Source organism: Equus przewalskii, chromosome 1 (assembly GCF_037783145.1).
Source record: "Equus przewalskii isolate Varuska chromosome 1, EquPr2, whole genome shotgun sequence".
Classification (NCBI taxonomy): domain Eukaryota; kingdom Metazoa; phylum Chordata; class Mammalia; order Perissodactyla; family Equidae; genus Equus; species Equus przewalskii.
In genome coordinates this window covers 39311072-39324653 of record NC_091831.1, presented here as the reverse complement: position 1 = coordinate 39324653, position 13582 = coordinate 39311072, and the positions used below count along the sequence as shown (strand labels likewise).

The 13582-nt window shown below is 40.8% G+C and overlaps 1 long non-coding RNA gene across 3 annotated transcripts in view; it reads right to left on the bottom strand.

The window, feature by feature from the left end:
* Positions 1-12561, bottom strand: part of LOC139081968 (uncharacterized) — a 29686-nt gene extending 17125 nt beyond the window's left edge. Inside the window, exon 1 of one of the 3 annotated variants that reach the window (XR_011537537.1) lies at positions 11808-12561. This is a non-coding gene — a long non-coding RNA (uncharacterized lncRNA). The remainder of the gene's footprint in view (positions 1-11807) is intronic. The other 2 variants (XR_011537538.1, XR_011537539.1) reach the window with 2 other exon arrangements.
* Between the last annotated feature and the right edge of the window lie 1021 nt (positions 12562-13582).

Here is a 13582-nt window from a genome sequence, read left to right as displayed (position 1 = left end):
ATGAAGGATATTGCAAAGGAATGGTTAGATTAGAGGAGAAGCCCCCCCCCCCAAAAAGCTTAGATTAGAGCCAAAAAAAATGGCTAGATTATAGGAGAAGCAAAAAAAAAAAAAAAAAAAAAAAGGCAAAGGAGAAGTGATTTTCAAACAAATATCATCAAACACCAGAGTAGTAATATGAGGCCTAAAATATAGCTATTACTTAACTACAAAGTCTAGTTGTGGTGAATATCCAGCTCAAATCAGATACAAGCAATTATAATAATACCAGTTTGCATGATGTGTGTGTGTGTGTGTGTGTGTGTGTGTGATTAAGTGGTTGTAGGAGTAGAGAAAGCAGATAGCTGGATGTGGCCAAGGGTTGACACTGGCAGATGCTTAGGCAGGGAGAGAGTACTAGAATGTTGGAGATTCTGACATGAGGATAAAGCAGATTAAACAATATAGACTAGTTAAGGCTTGAATACACAAAGGAGTAAAGCCAGGAGAGGAGTGGCATATGAGGAGAAAAGGCAGTTGCGGAGGGACTGAAAATCTCAATTAGCTTAATGTACTGTCATGTGAATCAGCGAGTTGAAGGGAGAGGAGGCTATGATTAGAAAGTAGCATACAGTTCTACCATAGAACATTTCCACTTGGCACAAAGAACAGGTATGGCCACAGGTTCATAGAGCAAAATGGAGACAAAGGCTGTTGCAGTAGAGAATATCAAGGAATTTTGAAGTTACGTGCCTGCTTGGGTAATTCCACTGTCATCTTATCTACACACAGCAAAAGATCTCCACGCTGCCTACAAGCAGGGTGCAAACTACTTGCCAATGGTAGCAGCCATGGCAGAATGGGGTTGCCTCATTGAAATAGATATTGTCTTCCTCATAAGCCAATGAAGTGACGCAATCCAAAGAAAGCGGAGTTTGAGCTTAGAGTCTGGCAAATCTTCAAACCTCATGAATGAGGAAAGTTAATGATGCAAACCAAGGATGTGGGTGGAGCAGCTGGAGGACAGCTGAGGGCAGAGCAGTGAGTCAGGCTAACTCAGCATAACAGCCCACCAGGATCTCATCACCCGTCCTCAGACACTGCTGGTGAAAGTTCTAAAAATGTCCAAAAAGGGACATGTTCCCAAATACAGCACTACTTGTGGCAGACTGCATCCTTCTCCTTAAGTGTTTCTGGAAATGTGGGAACAAACATCTTCTCTGGCTTCCGGAAGAATGTTTGAAGGCTAAACTGCTTTTAGTCTTAGGAGATGCTGATCTTCTCCAGTCACTGCAGTTTATTCAAATTAGTGCATGCTTTTTGCTAAGCTTTTCCAGTTTCCTCAAACGTAGATCAAATCTCTCCCACACGCCTGTCTCCACCCAGCTACACCAGGCAGCCCTCAGAGGCGGATGCTGTCAGTTCCTGTTTGTTAACATCACTAATTAGTAACCCTGTTCTCTTAAAGACACAGCCTGTTGCTGCAGAGCACATCCAGGTGAGATACTGCAGGGGAGAGAGGATGGAGGGGAGGGACCACGTTTTGTAACTTTGTGTGATGGAGAGGATATGAATCCCAGAGCCAGATCAATCTGAATTCGAATCCTGGCTTTTACGCTGATAGCTTTACCACCTTAGGAAATTAACCTTTTTTGTTCCTCAATTTCTTCACGGGGACAAAGGAGATAATATCTACTTTACAGAGTCCACGACAGGATTAACCATGAGAACATGTATAAAATGTCTGGTGAATAATAGTTGATGATCAACTAATAAGTCCACTTTTACCTCTCCTATCACTTTTTTTTTTTTTTTTGCTTAAGTCAGTGCCATGTCCTGGGGTCTGTGATAGTGCAGAACATAGTGTGTCGCCTTATATTCTACTATTAAATTCCTAAGACTACCATAAACTCCTAATTTTTCTCCCGTGAGTTGATTTTTATATTCTTTCAACTGTTACTTTGTGCCAGGTTGACTTCTTCCTCCTTGCTTCATTCTGGATTCCACCTCCTGTCGTTAGACGGTGTTTACCTTGGGAAGACAAACTCTGGAACACTACCCTCTGGAAATAATAATGCTAGATATTATGTCACCCTCAAACTCACACCCTCAAACTCACACCCTTGGGTGTGCAGTGAATGATTATTGAATCACTCACTCTTTTGGAATTACCTTTCACATGTGTAAATTAACTTAATATAAATGCAGACAGCTATGATTGTTTCATTAAAGTATGTACTTAATCTTGTTCCCTTAGAAATCCAAGTATTTTTTTTTTTTTTTAAAGATTGGCACCTGAGCTAACAACTGTTGCCAATCTTTTTTTTTTTTTTTCTGCTTTATCTCCCCAAACCCCCCCGTACACAGTTGTATATCCTAGTTGCAGGTCCTTCTAGTTGTGGGATGTGGGACGCCGCCTCAACGTGGCCTGATGAGTGGTGCCATGTCGGCGCCCAGGATCTGAACCCTGGGCCGCTGCAGCGGAGCGCGCGAACTTAACCACTCGGCCACAGAGCCGGCCCCAGAAATCCAAGTATTATATACCCAAAGATGTTTACTTATTATGATGAATTATCCTCCAGATAGTCTTCAATCATGCATTAAAAATCTACTAGGACAGTAGTTCTCAAATTTGGCCGCATATTGGAATTACTTGGGAATATTTTAACAATCCAGGTTTTTCTTTGCTGCTATCAGACATTGTGACTTCATTGCTTTCGGGTTTGACCTGGGCATTGGGATTTTCCCAGATGATTCTAATGTACAGCAAAGTTTGGGAACTGCTGTTTGAGGCCAGCATCTACTCAAGAGCCCTTATAGAAAAGATATTTACATCTGTACCTGTGTGTTTATATTACTGTTACTTAGCTTGAGCTTACTGATTCATTTAGCAAATATTTGTGTGACACTGAGAGATACAACATTGTTGAAATATATTGGTTTTAGTAGTACTAATTCATTTTTAGTGTCTTTTCTATTAGCAAGAATACATCAATTCAAGAGGAAGCATAAAATTTGTTAGTCAAATGGAATCTTTTTTTTCCATAAAAGGTAAACATTACAAACTATATAATAGCATTGGCTGTATCACTTTCTCTTTTCTTTTTTTTTTTTCTGGCCATGTACGAAAGTACAAAAGCAAGCCAAGTGGAGGTATGCGTGTACATATTTTTGTCCAGGGACAGTCAGGCTTGTTTATGACTCATAAAAGTCACAACGACACACTTCTCAGCCTCCTCATACTCTACCTCTCTCTAGATTCTCCTCAGCTGCCACTCATCCCAATCCATTCCCACCTTCCATTTCTTTCTTCCTAATGCCTACTCTTTGTCGAAATGGCAGATTATACAGGGGATTACGGAATGGGTGTCCGCGTCTTTCAAACTTATTTATTTGACTGAATAAAGCGTTGGGATAAATTTAATATGGACTTTAAAGCCAAAAGAACCTGTTAATTATTTACCTTCAGCATTAGAGGGTACTTGGCTACTTAGGGGAATCACTTGAAGAACTTAAAAAAAAAAAAAAACACTAATGCCCATTGCCAGGGCATCACTTCCACAGATTCTGATTCAATTGGTTCGGGTGGAGTCCAGACTTAGGGCATTCATATTTTGCCTTCTTTTTTTTAAAACTCCTCAGGTAACTCTATAGTGGAACTTGAGGTAAGTGCTAGAAGTAAAAGGTAATATATTATAAAGCAGAGACGGGTCAAAGAAGGAAGCAACATGGGCAAATATACATGAATGCAAGAACTTGCACAGATTAGCTATAATACAAATGAAAGTGCACGTATTTGATTAAATCATATGAAACCATTGCTTCTGTGTATAATCAATTCCAATCAATGGTTATTGAGTTAGCATCTACTATGCACCTTGGTGATGTCACATGGCTCTTTGTTAATGCCTCCATTATAGCTGTCCACTCAGTCAATTGTCATTCTTCAGCAACACATCTGCACCTTCCACGACTGGGAATTCTTGATGCGGACTTCCCGGGTTTCTTTGTGCCTTCAGGGCCTAGCTCATAGTCTCACACATAGTTGGTGCTCACTGACTGTTTATGGATTGAATGCAGAAGTGAGAACGTAAATGAAATGCTGAGTACCATGGAATTTGCAGAAAAAGACACAATCTGGTTTCTGCTTTCATGGAATTTACAATTCGTATAATCCAATCAATAGTGTGAAAGTCACGTGGTATATATCCAGGACAGAATTAGAAGATAATGTGGGGCATTCTCCCTCAAAAAAACAATTTAACAGCTAGAGGAGAGATGTCTTTGAGTGGTCAAGAAGGGGAAAGATAACCACTCGACAAAGTCCTTATAGAAGGCTTTGTAGGGGAAACGAAACAAACTGGGTCTGGAAATTGTAGCAGACTTTGAAGAGTGAGGCTGGGAGCAGACACCCTGTAAAGTGATAATTAAACGCTTGGAGACGACTGAGGATGGGTGCTAAGTGGTAATGTCTGAATAAGCAGCGTGTTATCTACGTAATTGGCAATAGTAGCACAGGTTTCTGAAGAAATCACTTGACAATGAACTGGCTGACTGGGACTTGCTCATCACTATATTCCTACTTCCTAGAAGAATGTATGGCTTATAGTAGGTTCTTAATAAATATTTGTTGAATAAATATTAAATGAGTGGTTAAGTTTGCATGCTCTGCTTCAGCAGCCCACGGTTTTACTGTTTCGGATCCTGTGTGGGGACCTAGCACCACCCGTCAAGCCACACTGAGGTGGCAGAAGCAGAAGTACCTACAACTGGAATATGCAACCATGTACTGGGGGGCTTTGGGGAGAAGAAAAAATAAAGATAAAGAAGCAAGACTGGCAACAGATGTTAGCTCAGGGTCAATCTTAAAAAAAAGAAAAGAAAAGAAAACATATATGTATTAAACGAAACAAGGAAGGAAAGAATGAAGAATGCAGTATCCATCAGGTATTTATTTATTGTTCAATATTTATTCAGCACTAACTGAATGCGAGGCTACGTGCTAGAAACTAGGGCCACAAAGGTGAATAAAAATGCAGTCTTTATTGTTCTTATAGCGTACTGCAGTTGTTCTCAAATTTTCATTTGCCTGAGAATCACCTAAGGAGCTTAGTAAAAATGCAGACTCTTGGGATTTGCTCCCTAGAGATGTCAGCGATTCTGACTGAGAATGCCAGGCGCAGGGTTCAGGAATATGCACTTTAATAATTCCTTCCCCCTCCCAGAAGGCACTTTGATGCCACTGATTTGAGGATTATATTTTGAGAAACCTTCACCTAGAAGAAAAGATCCAACAGACACCATATCAAAGAAATGCCCCCAAGGATTGTGAATATCTGGTAGTAGGTGCCATAACAGAGGTGCCCTCAGGGAATGACAGAGGTGGCGTCACTTGAACTGAGTCCTGAGGAATGAGTTGAGGCCTCCTAGGGAGTCAAGATGAGAAGAGAGAAGACATTCTTGAACGAAGAAACAGCAGGGAGGTGTGAAAACATGAACATTCAGGAAATTACAATTGGTTTGGTACAAGGATTGGATGTGTTTTGGGATACACAATTTCTCTTAATGCCACAAAGTATTTCTGGTGTTTGGTCTGGTCTTGTGAGGAAAGAAAGGACAAGCAATGCTTAAATTTTGCCAGATCAGATGAAGCAATTAAGAACTGAAGATGTTAGGAAACAGAGAGACCACCACCAGGTGGCTATGATTATGTTTCTAAGAGCCTAACTCTACTGCCTAGTTTTGGGTTCACATATTAGTATAATTAGCTTGATATTTAGTTCCCTGATTACAGGAACTTCAATTCTCCAGTTCTGGGAAAACTGGGCTAGAAAGCAGAACAAAACACTTTTTTAATACTGACTTCCTCTGTACTAAGAATATTTTTTTGTTTAATCAAGAAAATGAGGCCTTTCCTCCTAATTATCCAGAAAAGAACAAATGATTTTCCAACTAAATACAGATCACTTAGATATACTTCTCAAAGGAGGAATTTGGGCTACTTATAGAAACAGCTGAATGCATCTGGAGACACCTTTTGTCATCCACACAAATCCGTAGGCAAATCTCTAAGTTTACTGTCTGGAAAGAACACACAGAAAATCATCCCAACAATAACATCTAATTGTTTTTTCCTACTGATGCTCCTGATTCTCCTTTTTCACATGAAACCTACAGCAGGTAAATTTGGTGAATTATCCAAGGAGATAGAACCAGGTTGACAGAAAACTACCATCCAGCTTGAGAGTCTACTGCACCCTTGCCTTTGTCAAATATTTCTGCTCAGGCAGGCTTGGTGATTTCTTTCTTTTTTTTTTTTTTTCTAAGATTTTATTTTTCCTTTTTCTCCCCAAAGCCCCCTGGTACATAGTTACATATTTTAGTTGTGGGTTCATCTAGTTGTGGCATGAGGGATGCCGCCTCAGCGTGGCTTGATGAGCAGTGCCATGTCCGTGCCCAGGATCCAAACCAGAGAAACCCCAGGCGCCAAAGCAGAACGCGGGAACCTAATCACTCAGCCACGGGGCCGGCCCCAGGCTTGGTGATTCTTCAAACATGAGACACACTTGGGAAAAAGTCTATCAGCCATAAATTTGGGGGATCCTAAGGACATAAGCGCCCAGTCTACCCATCTCTGAAAAAATTATTAATTTAAAACAGAAGTATTCTAGAGCTTCTATACCTGCAGAACACTGGAGAGGTTGTTTTCCTACTCAGCCCGGAGGCTTGGATATGAGGACAGTGTCACCACAGCTTCCGAGGGTGGGTCGCTACCATTCTACCCTACCCATGCGAGGGGCTGGCAGCACCAGCGCAGGTTAGTTGGGGGCCCCCGGGAGGCTGGGGAGTGGGAGATTGTTAATACATCAATTGCAGCAGAATAGGTTCCCAAGTGACCTGAGGCAGGTTGAATTTCTTCTGGCACATTTGTACTCTGAAAGCCAAGGCCCTGCCCTGTGTCACTAACCCTCCTATCTCTGAAGAAGCACCATTTCATGGTTGCCCTCTGCACCTCAGCTCCTGCCTCCAAGCTTTCTTTCTCACGGGGCTGCAGCAGCCTGGCTCTCCAGCCCCCTGCAGCATTTCATGATCATCTTTTTTTGAGGGACAAAATAGTTTCCTTCGCATGTCCAACCTGCCATAAGATGCTAGTCCTTTTAACAACCAGAACAGTTGGGTAAGTGTTTCTACTGTGTCCTGTGTCCACACCAAACATACTGGGCTGTACTATGTGCTAGAGAGTATGCTGTTCCTTTCATCCCTTTAAATTTGGAAGCAAATTAAAAGGCATAAGCTTCAACTTATTTGGAGGAGCCTGTGACCAAAAACAGAGGCTTCATCTTCCCTCCCTAGGACCCCGTTTGTGGGATGTTCTAACTCAAGGAGCTGAGTCATACTTACACGAGCTTCAGCTTGTTGGACTTAAATAGGCATCGCAGAACCTGACTTCCCTCTTTGGTTTTGTTCTCTGTGGTTGCTCCATCTTTCCTCTCTTCTTCCTCTTGAATTATTTTTACTCATAATGAAACCAGTGGGAACATGGAAGGTGGAGTACTCATTTGATCCTTTCAAGTCCCAGTTGGGTCTGATTTCCCAAATTGCACTTCACAGCACTTTGTGGTATGTTTCTCTGCGGAAGTCTTAACAATTGTATAAAAATCTTTGCACTTCTGTGGAACCTGGCATACAAATCCCAGTAACTGTATACATCATCAACAACCTTTGAAGTGCTATTTGGTTTTCTTCCAAAAAGACACAGCCCTTTACACTTTCATGATGGATTATACTTCTTAAGGCTGAACCCTAAAAGCTCTAGAGTAATTGACAACCTTTGTTTCTCGATCTCCAAGGTCAGGTTCCCTATAGCAGATTCTATTTGTACATGGCTCACCATGAAGGACACTTGCAGACAGTTTCCACTTAGGGCAGCGGCTTTCTGCAGCTCTCTACCTGTAAGCATTCATTCACCTTATATTCAGTCAGTGGATAGGACAGGCGGGAAGTGCCAGGAAGTAAGGTGTCATGAATGATCCTCAGCTATTGAGAAAGAAGAGATTCCTTGCCCCTCTTTGGACAATTCTGAAGCATGTTCTGCAGTTCCTCAGAGGGCCCCCAGAGAGACTGAAGCCCAGTTACCTTTAGCAGTCACCTGCTGATTAACGTAGCCTTTATTGGCTCTTGTCCCTGCCCTGTCTCACTTTCCCATAATGTTAGCATGCTTTCTGGGATCACCTTCAAAATAAATTTACAGCCAAATCCTTATCTCTGCGTTTGCTCTTAGGAGTACCCAAACTAAGATACATCCCAAGCAAGTCTGAGACCTGTCCTAACCACAACCCAAAATCAATCTCCTTAGGATCAGGTACTACAATACCCAAAATGTCTAGGATTTCTTGTAGTGTGTAGCCTTGACCAGGATTTCCAGTGAATGATTCACAGCTTTCTCTATATCAGTGGTTCACCCAGTCTCCAGTGATTCCTATTTTGGCAGGCAAAACAAAAGCCCATGGATCAATGCAAGAGTATCTGCCCTCATTCAAGAAATGCTCTAAGTTAATAAACAGTTTATACTCGAAGCCTGGACGAATACTAACTTCTAGCTTCTCCTCTCATGAGTTTCTTACTACTCTTGCAGAATGTTGCATACACCCAATCTCCACCAGGAGTGTGAACTCCTGCATGATGCTTTCCTCAAGGCCTGTACTGCTTATTGCACTGTAATGTCCACAACTTCTGTCCAACACTGGTGTAGCATTTGGGGAGTCCAGCTACAGGCAAAAATTCCATCAGGCTCAAACATAGATGATTGCGGGTTTCACACGGCAGGCTTTTTGGGAGTAGCTGCCCTCCCACAAGAGACTTGGTGTTTAGTAAGCGCATTGCAGTTTTCTGAAGGGAGTTTCAGTCAAGCCCTCAGCACACAGCTCCCCCTCAGGCCGGCCATGCTCCTGCTGACATCTGCATCCCTAGCTCAGAAGCCTCCTTATTGTACTTTTTCACTCCTAGCCCTTCCTTCTTTTCCTACCCCGGCCCCTGAAGTCCATAAAGAGTGAGGAGCCCTTGGTTAGGGGTCCTTCAGCAGTGAGACAAATTTCTCTATCTGTACTACATGGCATGTCAACTGATCGTTGCCCAGTGCCATCTCATGGGGAAAGATGGAATACTAGGGAGCCAGTGCTTCACTTTCAGGGCTCTTGCTTGTGCTGTCACACTAAGTGATTAAAGTTTTGATTGTTATTTTCAGTTTGGCTCGTTGTCCTAATTGACCACCTTGACACCTGGAAACTCAACAACATTCTGTAGACCATTGTGGCCCATGCAGAATTACTCATGTCCAACAGTTTGGCTGTCACAATGAAGGCATACACCTGGCTGAATTCTGGGTGATGGAAATGTTGTCACAGATGTGGCAAGGAAATGCACCTTCATTTAGATATCAAAGCCGTGACTCAAAAAGATAACCCAGGAATCATGTGAGATCTCCCTAGCATTTGGTGGTTTTCTTTAAAATTTGACTCCCATCCCCAATGTCTTAGTTTGTGTTAATGCAGCACCCACCTAATGATATCTAGATATTCTTGATCTTACTTCTTCATTGCCCCTTATCTCCTGTGCTGACCTGAGGCCTAGGCACTTTTGATCTGGCAACAATCTTATCTTTTTGCCATTTTCTACCAGAAATCCAATCTCGCCAAGCATATTATGATTTTTTGGTTTCTCTAATACTTGTGGGGGTCACATTCCTTTGGAGGATCCTGCCCCCTGATTTGTTTTCCAGCCCCACACTCCAGAGTTTCTCTCCTAGGGAGTAGCTGTGACTGGTCAATCTGTAGTCTCCAGCTCCTGTAGCATTTCTATTGGATAAAATGACTTTTTCAAATACCATGAGGATGATTCTCACTTCTTCTCACATCCAATTCCCCTCACACCACAAACTCTCCTATTTCTCTTTCTCTAAACTTTTTGAACTCTTCCTCCATATCCAAGCCAGCGTGAACTTCTCTTCACTCTCCACCTTTCCCAGATCTTATGGGGAAGAGCTGAAGAGGCAAAACTCATTCGTGAGTAAATCTTGGAACACTTGCACGTTAATAATTTTTGTCTTCTCACAACCATAAAAAGTAACCAAATACTAAGCAAACAAACTGATTAACTGGAAGAATAACATTGGTGTTAAGACCACAACATGAGTTTATATACTATACACCACAACTTTCAAGGTGTTTAATAGTGGGAAATTTACTTCACCTCTCTCTAAGCTCTTGTCTTCTTCTGTAAAGTGGGATAATAATACCTATTTTATATGTATTATAGATAAGGTGATTATGATATTTATCATTTGTGCCTTGCACACAGTAAACACTTAATAATTTATAGCCATCATTATCCCTGGAAAAAGTTAAATTTTTCGCTGGAAGCGCGTGGGTCGTGTTCCTGGCTCCCATCCACACAATTCATAAGAACATTGCCTCCACTCAAGCTTACTAATGGTTCAAGTAGTTCTGTCCTTTATTCAGCTTCACTACGTGGAACACAGGAAATTACATGTGGCTCCTTCCTTTATTCTTGAGAGGGCTTCCAAACAGAGAGTCAGCAGTGGAATGTGAGCAGATAGTAGAAGGTGAAAATCTCCTTGATTTCAAAACCTTTCCACCTGTAGGTGGCTGATTTTATTGAGCTCTTTTTTTAAATGTGGTTTTGTGGTTGAACCAAAGCAGAACACAGTCATGGTAAAGAGTGATTAAATGAAATAAGACCTAGGTTTCTATTTGATATTGAGATTGAAGGCAATTTGTGGCCACTCAGTCATAAGATAAATTGTCCTCTTGAATGCGATATGATTGTTTAATAGTCAGTGGCCACAATCTGAACAAAATAAAGGGAGAAATTCAAGCTGCAAACTACTTTTGCTATAATTTCCATGCATTTGGTCAGAACTTTAACTTTCTTACTAGCATTACTAAATCATTGCCTAAATTTGTTTCTCTAGTTTCCATTTGTTGACATAATGAGAAAGAGAATTTCAAGAAGAGTACCTTAGATAAATAGGCCTAGTGAATTTAACAGTTGCAGGATATCGGGTAATTTCCATAAAACATGTATGAATATACCCCCCAAAAATATTACAAGAATGGCAATATTGTGACATAAAAGAGTAACAAATGGGGCTAGCCTACACACTGATATGTATATAATGCTCTCCCTCATTATTTGGAACATTTTCCTCCCATATAAGAACAACGACAGCATTCTCTGACATGAACATAGAATTTACCAATGTCTCAAAACGGCTCGATTTTTGTAGTCCGGAAGACAATACAATGGTAGAGTAAGATTAATCAGGGCGGGGGTACAGGTCAGGAAGGGAGGCCTGGCCAGAAGAATTCAGACAATAAAACTCAATGGTAGTGAAAATATCATTCCAGAACAAAGCAAGATCTGAAATATCCAGAGAGGTTTTCAACTTAGGTTTGGACTGACAGAATAAGTCTGAAGATTTTCTCAATACCATAAATTTATGCTGTGAAAAGAGTTGCACCCAAAGATGTCCTATCTTTTCATCATAAGCATCATCGATTCATAATTAAATCAGCATTTGGAAAGTACTGTTCAAAGCCCCTTAAGGCATATTGTTAAAAATGTGGGAAGGATATACTCCTTTTCAGTCTACTGTATTAATTACTGTGATGAAATGAATTAGTAACCAAGATCATTAAAATACACAAAGATAAGAAAGATACACCTCAGGAATTACTCATGCTAACTTCCTTGGCAGCTAGCCTATGTAGATCACACCCACCTTCACAGCAGGCCCTGGAACTACTCACCTGGTCTTTTGTTTTGAAGACTTTCCCTTATGGAACTCCTGTTCTCCAAAGAGATACTTTTCTTCCCAGAGCTTTTAGTCTCCTCTTTATCACAATATCAGGACACTGCGTTCTGTTATCTTTGCCCAGTGTTCTTTTCCTGATTACAGTGCATAAATAGAGGAGGCAACTGGCTCCTGTGTGATGAGAAAGTTCCCTGACCCCTATTCTAAGCAGCCTCCATCTCTCACACACCAATACCTCAAATGATGCCACTGGAATCACTCCTTAGAGTTAATTTTCGCCCGTCTCCACCTGACCTCAGAGGATCCACTCAAGGAGTCTTATTTTTTTTCACTCCAGATGGGAAATTCAGAATAGGTGAGATTATGACTTGAGGACAGGGACCATCTCATTCATTTCCATATACCCAGTATGTTGCTTGGTATGTGGTAGGGGCTCAGTATAAAATAAAAATAAATACTATGAGAATATTTGATGAGAGAATGCTACAATGGAAAGAGAAAATGTCTAGAAAGTAGAGACTAGGAATTCCCCTTCTTTACCTCTTTGCTAAAGCTGGTCCTTTAGGTTCAAATTCAACTTGTTGGATGCCTCCACTCACTTTCTGGGAGCATGTTTCCAAGAGCAAACTGTGCTGCTTCCTTGGCACCATTCCTACATCCTCGCTAGTCTAGACATTCCTGACAATTGAGATGCCTCTCCAGGAACTTGGATCTATAAACATTCACATAAGCAGGAAGAAAATTCTAAGTGTCCTGGGAGCAAAAAGAAAACAGCTCGGTCTACAGGGCATTAGAAAGGCAAAAGGAAAGGAATCAGAATTATGGATGGCAGTGCTACTGCTCACTTCTCGGGGCACTTGAAACTTTGCGAACAGTGAGTAGACCTGGGTAGTTTTAAGGGAATCAATTGCCAGATCCTTGCATGTTTCCACCAACTTTTAAGTTTTAAAAACAAAAATACAGAATAAACTCCCATATGTACTTTACCTAGATTCAGCAATTGTTAACATTTTGTCACACTTCCTCTCTTTGGCTCTCAATCTCTTTCTACACACACACACACACACACACACACACTTTTTTTGTTGTTCAACAGTTTGAAAGTTTCAGATGTCATTACATTTATCCTTAAAAATCCTTAAACATGCATTTCCTAAGAATAAGGACATTGTCCTATATAACCACAATATCATTATCTCATCTAAGAAAATTAATGTTAATTTATATCATCTAATATTCCATTTTTTTTCTTGAATTGTTCCCCCCCCCCCAAATTTACAACTTCATTGCTTTATTTTTTTTAAATTTAGGATCCAATCAGAGCTCATACTCTGTATTTATTAATTATGTCTCCTCAATATAAACAGTTGTTCCAACTGTTCTTTTCACGATATGGATTTTGTTGTTGCTTTTAAGAATCCATGTCAATTGACTTATAGAATACCCCACATTCTGAATTTGTCTGGTTGCTCCTCATGGTTAGATTCGAGTTAAACTTTTCTGACAGAAATACTAAATAGTTGATCATATCGGAAAGCACATTAAATCAGATGGTCTCACCTTTGGGGATGCTAAGTTTGAACACTTGGCTAAGGTGGTGACCCGAGAGCTCTCCACTGTATTTTTCCCATTGTATTTAATAAAGGTATTGATAGAATAATAAATGTGGGGTCATTCTTTAATACCATGTAAGCATTTGTTCCCCATCAACCTATTAGCCAATGATTTTATCATCCTTTGATGATTCTTGCCTGAATCAATTATTACATC